The sequence below is a fragment of the Pinus tabuliformis genome, chromosome 5_1, assembly GCF_031772625.1.
Source record: "Pinus tabuliformis cultivar Carrire ecotype Pingquan chromosome 5_1, CPIR1, whole genome shotgun sequence".
In the NCBI taxonomy this organism is placed as follows: Eukaryota; Viridiplantae; Streptophyta; class Pinopsida; order Pinales; family Pinaceae; genus Pinus; species Pinus tabuliformis.
Genome location: NC_142305.1, coordinates 560845640 through 560859133, shown reverse-complemented (window position 1 = coordinate 560859133; position 13494 = coordinate 560845640).

Sequence of the window (13494 nt, the reverse complement as noted above, 5' to 3'; positions counted from 1 at the left end):
AGGAAGAGGTGGTCGAAGAGGAAGAGGAAGATATTTTAGAGGCAGGGGTGGCAGACACTCTCAAGGAGAAAAGTCAGATTTGCACTGCATACGCTGCAAAAGAAATGGATCACATGATGCCTCCACATGCAAGTTACCTTGGGACAAAATTGAGTAGCAAAGAAACCAACCCAAAGGTAAAACTAATGACACAGACAAAGGTAAAGCACCTGAATCTACTCATTATGTTGTGGCACAATGTAATATTAGAGTAAATGAAGAATTTTTTAATGCTTCACTTGCTTCTTCGAAAAATGATTGGTTACTTGACTCAGGAACAACTTGCCACATGACTCATAGAAAAGAGTTTTTTAAAGAATTTACTGACAATGTTGATGGAGCAGTATATTTTGCAGACCAATCAAAACTCAAGCCATCAGGGCTTGGCACAGATAGGCTTAAATTGCCTGGTCTTCCAGACTTTCTTCTACATCATGTTCTATATCTCCCACAGCTGAGAAGAAACTTGTTGTCCTTGGTCCACATCCGCCAGCAAGGTCACTCCATTGATATGTTTGATGGCAAGCTTGAGGTGACAAAAGCATCTGACCACTCACTTGTCATGATGGGGATAGAAGAAGAAAGGCTTCTCAAGCTGCAGGGTACCTCTACTCATGCACAACATTTCTCATACAATTCTCATTATGAAGAAGGTACATTTCCATCAGGTTTATTATGACATGCTAGATTTGGACACTTCAACTATGATAGCCTCCGCTTGTTGAATAAAACTCGTGTTGCCGGTTTGCCTACAATTCCTAGGAAGCTTAAGAAATGTGATGCTTGCATTCTAGGAAAGCATAGCAAACATTCCTTTCATGATTCACACCCTAGAGCACATAGAAAACTTGAACTCATTCATTCAGATTTATGTGGTCCAATGCCTGTCTCTTCTGCAAATGGAAATAAATATATGATGACATTTATTGATGACTACACTAGAATGTGTTGGGTTTATTTATTGAAGAACAAATCCGATGCTTTTCAAACATTCAAGAACTTTCATGCATGGATTGAAAATGATGCACAATCTTATATTGGCTCCATTTGCACTGATAATGGAAAAGAATACACTTCAAATGAATTTTAAAACTATCTTCGCCAACATGGGATCAAACATCAAACAACTGTGCTTTATAATCCCCAATAGAATGGTGTAGCTGAAAGAATGAATAGGACAATCTTAAATATGGTACGCTCCATGTTGTTCTTTAAAAATGTAAAAATGATGTTTTGGGCTGATGCAGTTCTATGTGCTGTATATATAAAGAATAGATGTCTATCTAATGCTATCAGAAACAAGACTCCTTATGAAATGTGGAATGGGCACATTCCTTCGGTAAAGCATCTCAGGGTCTTTGGTTCCACCTGTTATGCCTTGATACCAAAGGTACATAGAAACAAACTTTGTGTAAGAAGTCGTAAGTGTATCTTCCTGGGGTATTGAAACACCTCCGCAACATACTGTATCTATGATGAAGTCAACAAAAAATTTGTTGTATCTAGAGATGTAATCTTTCTTGAATCATCCAAAACTAACAATGTTGTTGAAAGGCAACTTTATCGCTTGGATAGATTCACAAATGCAAAATCATTTCAAGAATTTGATAATTAGATTCCACATCTTGAAGGGGGGATTCCTATACTAGATCAATCTGTGAAATATTCTTCTAAATCACTCTCTCCCCTACATGAAACTCCAACAAGAAATGATACTTTGAGTGATGTGATTGATAGAATTGGGAGACTCAATCATGATTCAGTCCCAACTCAATCAATGGAGTAGCCTGAACCATATGAGAAAGGTCCCCCAAAGTGGCTAACAGAGACACTAGAAAGTGTTCGTCCTGATGATGTTGTAAAGACAGGAACTAGAAATTCAAATAGGAAAAATGGAGGTAATGTAGATGACTCTGATTCACCTACTAATATGGATGTTTCTTATGATTGTGAATTCAATTTGTCTACAGATTTTGAACCAACTTCCTTCAAAGAAGTTGCTTCTCATGATGAATGAAGAGAAGCAATGCAAAAGGAGTATGATGCCCTAATAAAGAATGACACTTGGAAGCTGGTTGATCCTCCATTGGGAACTAAACCAATTGGCTGCAAGTGGGTCTATAAGAACAAGTATAAAGTTGATGGCTCACTTGACAAGCACAAAGCCAAGCTTGTGGCAAAAGGTTTTGCACATAAGGAAAGGGTCAATTATAAGGAAACTTTTTCCCCCACAACAAAATGGACTACCATCCAGACACTCTTTGCCCTAGCAGCTCAGAATGGCTGGAAAGTGCATCAAATGGATGTAAAAACTACTTTCTTGAATGGAGATCTAAAAGAAAATGTTTTTATGTCCCAGCCTGAAGGATTTGCTATGAAATATCATGAACATAAAGTATCCAAACTTGTGAAATCCTAGTATGGCCTCAAACAGGCACCACGAGCCTGGTATGAAAAACTGACTAAGCATCATCTGAAACTCAATTTCAAACTTTATGATCTTGATGATGCAACTTTGTTTGTCAAGAAAGTTGGAAAAATAGTTGTATATCTTGTGGTATATGTGGATGATCTTTTGATGACAGATAATAATGAAATCTACATTGCATCCATAAATAAGGAATTGAAGAAAGGTTTTGAAATGACTGATTTGGGCTATGTTCATTACTATCTTGGTATTGAAGTAACTCAACATCCGAAGTCCATATTCCTTTCTCAAAAGAAGTACATTGAAGATCTGTTGAATAGGTTTGGCATGATTGAATGCAATCCTCTAACTACTCCAATGGAACAAAACTTAAAGCTCACATCCATTGAAGGAAAAGAATTTCAGGATGCAACAAATTATAGATAGCGTGTAGGAAGTCTCAACTACCTAACTACTACCAAACCAGACATTTCATTTGGTGTTCAAATCCTCTCCAGATTTATGCAAAAACCTTGTGAGGGACATTGGTCTACTGCAAAAGGAGTTCTAAATTAGTTGAAGGGAACTCAAGACTTTGGAATCAAGTATAAATAGGTGGGTGACTTCAGCTTGATTGGATACTCTGATTTAGACATCGATGGAGACAAAGAAACTGGGGTATCTATGTTAGGTGATGCTATGAGTCTTGGATCAGGAGCTGTCTCCTGGAGATCATGCAAACAATCAGTTCTAGCAGATTCCACAATAGAGGCAGAATATGTGGCAGCGGTTGAGGCAATAAAAGAAATTGTGTGGCTTAGGAAAATTCTTGAAGATTTGCAAGTAAAACAAGTACAATCGACTCCACTCATGATTGACAATACCTCTGCAATAAAGTTGGCCAAAAACCCAAAGTTCCATGATCAAACAAAGCACATCAATACTAAATATCATCTAATTCGACATCATGTCGAGGCCAAAACAATCCATCTCCACCATTGTTCCACCAATGAGCAAATTGCAGACATCTTCACCAAATCACTTGGAAGAGAAAAGCTTGAAAGATTCAGAACGATGCTTGGACTGACCAACATCCCTTCAGATTAAGGGGGTGAATGTAAAATGAGTTCTGATTTGAGGAGTTACCTCTTGGTCTGACAGATAATTATTATTATTATATTTATATTTTAATTTAGTGTGAGTATAAATTAATGATGATTTTATATTATATGTTAGTATCAAGGTAAATTTAGAAAAATCTCAATCTGTTAATTTAGAGAAATTATTAGAAGTATTTACACAAATAATTTGAAAATAGTGTAAGAATATGAAAGTAGATGAATGAATTATCTTTTTTAATGTATAATTTTTATTTAAAGAAAATATGTCTAAATATATTAATTTTGAGTTTCTTATCATTGGTATGTTTTTTTTCATACAAAATATAATGCATACATGTTAGTGTAATCTTTGAATACTTAAATGATGGAATATTGCTACAAAAATTTGTAGAGATATAGAAGATATAATTTTCTTATGCATGGTGATTTTCAAATTTAAGATTATATAAATATAAAGTGATTATATCCTTGAAATTACAAGGCCATCCATTAGTGCAAATTAAAATCTCTTAAAATTATTAAAAAATCTAGTTTTTTAGTAAATTGTAGGTGTTAGACACCTAATCCTCACCATTTCGGTGAGAAATGTGTAATTATGTAAATTAGAGAAGAATTGAAGAGTTGGAATAGGAAAATACTTTGGAATATGAATCCCAAAAGTCACACTCTTCATGTTATATAATCATGTTTATATTAATAGAAATTAACATTTGAAAGTCATTCCTTAGCTTGGCTGACATTGTATGAGAGCCCCAGGCCCAAATTTAGATGTCTCTGCCTTTCTAAGTGCCTAACCTATGCCCATAGGTTTGTCATCAGTTTTTCATTGTCACAGTCCCCAAAAACGTTCCCTTAGCCACCCCTACCAGGTTAGAGACCTGCTTGTGCTCTTTCAGGGTAATGCCTAGGTTTCAGTCAATTGCTCATCCATTGATCTATCGTAATGCCTAAACTCATCTCATCGCGTGATAGTTGGTGAAGCATTCTTGATTTGAAGCCTGTGAATCCATGACCTAGGTTGTTGGTGTATCCTCGTAGCTTTACATAGGCTTTCTCAGGATACAACACCCTCTACACATATATCTTGTATGTCTCGCTTCTCCACATTACCTAGGAAGGAATGAATACCTCTCCCAAACGAGTATCGACGATCCATGGTGTGACCAATATATGGTCCTTGACATGGATTCCAAAGTCAACTTGATCTAGTGCAAGCCATGTTCTAATTGTATCAACAATCTGACCCCCCCAATGACCAGACACTTTCTTTGACCTTCAAGTTAGTTGGCTTCCAGAAAAATCTCTTTCAAAAGCTTGACATATTGGGCTGCAGTTGCAATGGGAACTAAATTGTGTTAGCTAAACAACCGCCAAAATCAAAACATACGTATTGATCTCTAGAATTGTCGAGAAGTCTTGGTGGAAGGCTCATCCACAATGCTTATACATGAATACAAAATGAACATATTGGTTTAATATTGGTTTTGGGTGGTGATGATGTCTCCTTTAAATTTCCTTCAAATCCTCCAAATGGTCATCATAAAGGATGTGTTAATACTAATGTAATATTTATTCCCACTCAACCAAAGGTATAGGAAATTCATGGAAGGGATCACCAGAACATTTCACATTGAGTTTTGTGGGATTATTGTGTCCCGTTTGTATGTCTTTCAATTGGTAATCATAACAGATGTGACATGATTGAGGTGAAATTTACATCCACACAAATTAGAGAAGGAAATTTGATGAAGGGATCACCACCAATTTTCACATTTGTGTAAGTATATATATGGAGTTTTTTCATTGTACCATGACGGAGTTTGAGGCCTTCATAACCTTTCAAGTACTTTAATTATTAAGGAATGTGGTTATTCATTATGGAATTGATGTGTTTTTCTCATTGATTTATGAAGGAGATATTTTCTAGGTATCTATTCCTCCCCTTTCTCTCTTCACCCTTTAACTTTCCAATTCATGTCTAACATCGCACCTCCTTGTAATGTTGCATATAAACACATAGTTTCACATAGACTTAGTAAACTATGTGGAAATTGATAGTGAAACAATTTCGATTAAAGAAACCATTCGATCTCTCTAATTTCAATTGAAAGGTATGAAGTATAAGCTTCATTCCATGGTGGAGTACAAAGGGAACTAAAGCTCCTAGATTATTTGACTCATTAAGAAATTGTGAAAGGGAAGATAGAATCCTTGGTTACATTGTAATTCCATCAAGGCCAACTCAGTGGATTTGCTTTTGGGAATTTTATAATTTAGGGAAAATAAACACATCTAAAAGACATGAAAGTCCTACCAAAAGGCCACCCACCACTAAACATGGAATAAAATTAGAAAAAGAAAGATGAAAAATTTCACATAGAGTCAACACAATGCAATTGTGTCATCATGGCACTAGAATTGAAACGTTGCTTTAGCTACAACTAGTTTTTCACTTTCATTCATAGTATGTATTTATTTGGATATTTTTTTAAGACATTTACTAATAATTCCATTTCGATCACATAAATGTATTTCTTAAATTTAAACTAATATAAGGTATTCTTAAAACTCTTTAATATATATGCAAATATAATTTCAAATTGTATTCTTCTAATTTTTAAATATGAAAATAATAATAATAATAATATCATTATTTTTATTATTATTTAAATAAAATAGAAAGGTAAATAAATTATATAAAATTAATGAAAAAAATTTGAAAACTATTATATTGAAAATATATATAATGTTGTGAAAATATGTTATTGTTTGAAATATTAAAACTTAAAAACTTCAAAGCAAACCATAAAATGAGACTTATAACTTAAAAAAAAACGATAGACTTATAACTTTAAAAAATGATAAATTAATTTAAATTTGGATAAGTGTATGGAACCATTAAAATATTTCTAATATGATCTTTAGAAATAAAATATAGGAATATTTTAACAATGTCTTTTTTTTTCTTAAATATTTCTAAGTATGTCAAGTCTTACTAGCACAACTGGTTGAGGATGGACCTTGTCAGTGTTGGAAAATTTAACTGAGCTCGGTCTACATTAATGTATTTGAGTCATCATAAAATGTACTTGTGAAAAGAATAAAGAAATTAATTTTTATTATCGTATCAATTACTTATTAAAGCATGAGTTTCATGCTTGGGTCATCATTATATTAGTCAAAGTCCCCATTGTGGACTCCTAGGATTAATATTGTGTCTATAGAGTCATTGTACATTTAAAGAGACCCTTCTTGGGCTTTTGAATCATGTAAACAAGTTTATTATTGAGTCAATTTAATTTATGTAACCTCCATACGAATTCATCTTAAGGACACCTATTCACCCTCACTTGGAGCCTATAAATAAAAGGAAGTCAAATTTATTTGAACCATCTCATCTCAAGCGAGTTCGATATTTTTAAGGAAGATGGAGAAGTGTGAAGTGGGTTAAAGAAGTCAAAAGGAAGTGTGAGTCGGGTCAAGTCTAAGGAGAAGAAGAAATTAGAAGTTTTGGAGCTACTCTCTCTTTGTTTTGTGCGCTAGTTTGAGAGACTGGCATCCTCTAAGCATTGTTGCCACCAGTTGCTTCCTCATGCCGTAAGTTTATACATAGTCATAGTTGATTGGGTGGAAGTTTTGTTGCAAAGGAGTTGAATATCTATATGGATGACTTGGTGTAGAGGGAAGGTTTGGTCTTTTCTAGGTTGAAGAGTCTCAAAGAATACCATTGAAGGAAGAGAATTTTTTACTGGGTTTTCCCTCGAGAAGGTTTTATCCCTAGCATAGTGCCTACATATCGTGTCTTCTGTAAATGGTAATTTCTTGATGAAATATAAGACAATGAAGAAGTAAAAGAAGCCAACATAACTCATAAGTAATTATCAAGAAAAAGGAATGAAACCCTAATCTACTTGCTTTGATTTCTCAACATGCTATCATAGCTAAGGAAGGAAAAGTTGAAGATACCTTTGTTGGCATGGATTCTCCCTCTTTGATAAAATACATGAGAATGGGTATCAACTGTTCTTGAAGTTGGAAAATGGATTGAATTTGTACCTCAAAAACATTCTATATGTTCCAAGTTTGGAAAATAATTTTCTTTGTATTTCTTGTTTAGAATATAAAGGGGATAGAGTTTCTTTTGTTGATGGAAAAGTATTGGTTTGGGAGAAAGACTGTAGCATTGATAAATCTAGGGTTGTTAGGTTTGGTGAAGGAAACCTTTATAGAGTTATTACACCACTTGCTCAAGCTTTGGTTCACATGGATATCAATCCCATTAAGCTCTGGTATAGGAGGTATGGTCATCTACATTATAAGGTCATCCCTACTCTTTGCCAATTGGTTCATGGCATCCCCAATATGAAGTTAGATCATGAAGGTATGTGGAAGGGATTCTTTTTGGGAAAGCATAAAAGAAAGCCATTTCCAAATAGTGAAAGTAGGTCTAAAGAGATATTAGACCACATTCATTACGATGTGTGTGGGTCCATGTGTGATAAATTACTTGGAGGTCATCTCTACTAAGTAACATTGATTAATGACCATTATAGAAAGACATGGCTCTAACTTCTCAAAAAAAAAGATGAATTATTCAAAAAGTTCAAGGAATTTAGGGCCGAAGTGGAAACCATAACTGCAAGAAAGATAAAGACTCTAAGGTTTGACAATGCTAGGGAATACACTTCTAAGGAATTGATTGCATATTGTAAGGAAGAAGGAATTCAAAGGGAGCTCAGTTTTGTTATTATCTCGAATAAATTGGAGTGGTCGAAAGTAAGAATTGGTCAATTGAAGAAGGCATTCAAACAATGCTCCTTGATCAATACCTACCAAATTTCCTATGGGGAGAAGCAACCATGACAACCATGTACGTTCAAAATAGAAGTCCTCATATAATTCTTAATAATATAACACTCAAAGAAGTATTCACAAGAAAGAAGTTGACTGTGGATCACCTCCGAATCTTTGGAAGTCCAACATACATACATGTTCCAAAGGACAAGGGAAAGAGGTTGGATTCTACAAGTATCAAGAGAATATTTGTTGGATATAGTCTCTCCTCAAAGTAATATAAAATCTACATTAAGGAAGGAAGGCATATCCAAGTAAGTAGGGATGTCATATTCGATGAAAATCAAGCCTACAAGAAATCAGAGGATATTCCTATCGATTCTAATCATGAAGAAGTTCCAATATTTTAAGAAGAAGATGATCATCATGAAAAACCTACTAAAAATCTAGAAGAAGAAGTACCAAGTGAGCTTATTCAATCTATGGTCATCTAAAGCACAAGGAAAGGCCAAATTGGTTAAAAATTACATTAGAAGATGTTGAAGGACATGAATCTGTGAAAAGAAACTTTAGTGAAAGTAAGATACCGAAAGATATTTTGGTTAGGATGCATATATGACGAAGATAATTGAAGTTGAACCATCTACATTAAATGAAGTTGCTCATCAAGAAGTTTGGAAGAAGGCGATGCAAGAAGAATACCAATCCATTATGAAAAATAGGGTTTGGGAAATCGTTCTTAGACCTAGTGAAAAATCGGTTGTCACCTCCAAATGCATCTATAACATCAAACATGATGTTGATGGAAGTATATACAAGTATAAATATGGATTCATTGCAAGGGGTTTCTCTCAAAAGGAGGGCATTATTTATGAATAAACATTTGCACCCACAAAAAGATACATGGCCATTAGATCTTTGGTTTCGTTGGCTTCTACAATGGGTTGGAATATGCATCAAATGGATGTGAAGAATGCATTTCTGAATGGGAACATTCATGAGGAAGTGTATATCGAACAACCTAAAGGATTTAAAGTTAATAGCAGGGACTCTCATGTTTGCGGACTTAAGAAGGCCCTATAACGTTTGAATCAAGCTCCTGGGGAATGATATGCAAGAATGGATGCATATCTACTTAGAATTGGGTTTGTAAAAAGTTATTTTGATCCAATATTTACATCAAGGTCATGAATAATGAGCCTATCATTAGTCTACTATATGTGGATGATCTATTCATGGTGTGGAGCAAAGAATTCAAGAATGCAAGATGTTGGTAGCTGAATTTGAAATGAAGGATATGGGACTGATGAACTATTACCTGGGTGTAGAAGTATAGCAGAGACATGGGAAAATATATTTGGGCCAAAGAAATTATGTTATCAAGTTGTTTCAAAAATTCAGGATGATGGATTCCAAGCCAATCACTACTCTTATGTCACCAATCTCAAGAAGTTGAGGGCATCTGACTGTAGTCTCATAGATCCTACCTCATGTCATCAGTTTGTGGGCTCCCTAATGTATCTAGTAAATACTAGGCCAGATATATGTTTTGCAGTAAACATTCTTAGTTAGTTTCAGTTGGATCCTCATCGTGATCATTGGATGGTTGGCAAACACATATTGAGGTATCTTTGTGGCACTATACATCATTTCCTAAAGTATGATAGTAAGGAAGTTAAGCTGATTGGTTACACAAATTCTGATTAGGGTGGCAGTGAGATCGATGGAAGGAGCATTACCAGAGGATTTTTTAGTCTAAGAGATGCTATGATCTCATGGACCAGTAGGAACCAAAATCTCGTTGCTTTAAGTAGTGATGAGGCAGAATGTGTGGCTTCATGTGAAGTAGGAAAGGAGTTTGTTTGGTTAAGGAAGCTTCGGAATTTTCTTTTTGAGAAGTCTCTGGCTCCTATTCTGATTATTTGTGACAATAAAAGTTGTATCAACATGTTTGGAGAGCCCATATTTTATGCTAGAATGAAGCATATCAAAAATAAGTCCCACTTTATTAGAAATCTGGTGTAGGATGGGATCATGAAGTTGTAGTGTGTCTTGAGAGATGAATAGGTAGTATACATACTGACAACATCTCTTCCTAATTAGAATTTTGAGTATTAGAGAAGCATGTTTGTTTTAGAAAATATTTTTGATTGTATTGATCATGATAAGAAATTGGAAGAGATTTGTCGAGGCTTTTTGAGTGAAGAATTTCGAGGAAGGACATTGGGTCGAAACTTTGTGTTGATGTCTAGGTCCCAAAGTAAGGAGATTGGCATGGGTCTTAGAGCTCTAACCATGGATACACACCTAAGTCCTTGGGTTGGTGGTTACTAAGTAAGCCTAATGCTACCTAGGGAGGCTGAAATATTGAGTCCACCTTATTCCCAATTGGATAGATTACCCTGGTAAGGAATCTAGTCTGTGGCATTCTAGTGCCTAAACTGTTGAGAGACCAATGGATAGATTTCCCTAGTCAAGAATCTAGTCCATGGAATTGTAGTGCCTAAACTCTTCCTTGTTCATATAGTTTGATATCTTCAATTGTGTTTGTATATTATGAATACCTCTCTAGTTCAGAGGGAGTGTTGGAAAATGTAACTAGGTTTGGTCTACATTAATGTATTTGATTCATCATAGATTGTACTTGTTAAAAGAACAAAGAGAATAATTTTTATTATTGTATCAGTGAATTGTTAAAGCATGGGTTTCATGCTTGGGTCATCATTATATTAGTGAAAGTCCCCATGGTGGACTCCTAGGATTAATATTGAATCAATAGATTCATTGTACATTTAAAGAGACCCTTCTTGGGCTTTTAAATCATCTAAATAGATATATTATTGAGTCAAATGTAATTTATGTAATGTCCCCACCAAGTCAGCCTAGATGAGATAAATTCAGCCTAAGGACACCTATTCTACCTCACTTGGAACCTATAAATAGAAGGAAGGAAGAATTCATTTGGAGAATCTCATCTCAAGCTAGTTTGATATCTCTAAGGAAGTTGGAGAAGTGTGAATTTGGTCAAATAAGTCTAAAGGAAAGGAAAGGTGGGTCAATTCTAAGGATATCAAGGAAATAGAAATTTTGGAGCTACTCTCTCTTTGTTTCATGCCTTAGTTTGAGAGATCAATTTCTTCAAAGTGTTGTTGCTGCCAATTGCTACCTAATGCCGTAACTTGTTGCATAGTCGAAGTTTCTTGGGTGGAAGTGCTGCCGCAAACGAGTCAAATATCTAGAAGGTTGACTTGGTGTGGAGGGAAGGTTTGGTATTTTTCTAGCTTGAAGATTCTCAAAGAATACTATCGGAGGAAGATAATTTTTTACTGGGATTTCCCTCGAGGAGGGTTCTTCCCTAGCATAGTGCCTACATTTTGTGTCTTTTGTTTTGTGATCTTCATACACACATATAAATATGGTAATTTCCTAATGAAATATAAAATAATAGAGAACTAAAGGAAGACAACATAACTCACAATTAATTATCAAGAAAGAGGAATCAAACCCTAATGTACTTGCTTTGATTTCTCAACAGTTAGCAAGGAGACCTAGTATCAAACCTCACAGGTGGTGTTTGTGCTTTGTGCTAGGGGAGGAGACATGCTAAAAAATCCAGTCAGCCTAGGGCTAGTGTGGCCCAGGCCAAGTGTGATCCCTGAGTGACTTTGAAGGATTAGATGCCCCTTGCTTGCAACTCCTCAAGCCACAGGTCAATCCTAAAGGATCACAAACAACTTGACAAAAAAAATATTTCCAAGGTATAAATAATAGATTCAAGCTTTTTTTGTTGTAGGCAGTGGTCACGGTAATGATTTATCTCTAATTAAAATATCCTTCCTAGATTACTTGGAACCCCAAATAAATCCCCTCTTTTTTTGGAAAATGATCTCAGGCCCTCCTAAAATTTAGTTTTCAATTTTTAACACTTGGCATTGATTTTCTATGATTGTAATGGTCTTCATGTACAATTTTCTCACATTCATGATATGGCATGTCCTTGATTATTTTGTTAAATGTGTCCATTTACAACATTTTCTTTCGATGTTGCTTGATCAATCTGTCAATAATTCAACAGTAAGATCACTCTGTCTCTCATTCAACTGTAATATGAAAATCTTGTCTCTTTCTAATAATTTAAGAAGTTATTCATGTCTTATTACTCTATATTGCATATCAATATTAGATTGGAAATGGATGCTACCAAATCTTTGATTATGTAGCATCCCTACCTTAATTTAATTTGCACATTATAATGTGTTTATAACTCTTCATATCACATGTTGAATCACATATATGCCTTGATATTTACATTTGGCTTGGATTAATGCATGGTTAATATTTTATTGTTTATTAACTTTGTATTATATGCACCTGTTTACTATTACAAATGGTTTAATCCCTATCCACGATATACCATAATTTTGAACATATGTGTCTTGGTTTAATTTATTGTTTGGATGAATCACTTAGGACTATAAGTCTATTTCCTTGTATGTGGTCATATTCAGAAAGTTCTAGATTTGTAGTTATCAGGAATGAAGTTTTCAAACTAAATGTCATGGTTTTACGGGTGATTTGGTGTGCTTGCCACACATGGTAATACTAATTCCTGCCAACTGTATCCAATCCACCACTCATGGTCACTTGTACCTTGACCCCATTATTCCATTTGTACTATCTTCTCCCTTGTCAATGTCTCACTTAATTCCATGGGGTTTCGAGGATACCAACAACTGATCATCTCATTATTTCCTTCATACTTCGTAGAATTCTCCACAAGCTATGGTTTGGTAACACACTTGTTTCATGTTTTCCTCTGTTTTGCCATAAATCCTAGTAGAAACCCTCTTGAATTCTAGCCATGTTATGACCTATCTAATTGGAAGTCATTAGGTCAGAAATGGTAGAGGGATAAGATGAATGTGTAGATCTATTTCACAAATTTGGCTGGTGGTATTGTCTGCAACTATTCCTGTGTTTTAGTAAAAGGGTTGTCACAAATTTTTCTTCTACATTAAACGGGAAGAAATCCCTAGTGGGTGATCTGGATATTGTTGTAGATGTTAATTTTATTGCAGAGGCTACTCATCTCTCTCTCAAGGGAGAGAAATGGTCCAAAAAATGTGAAGTACA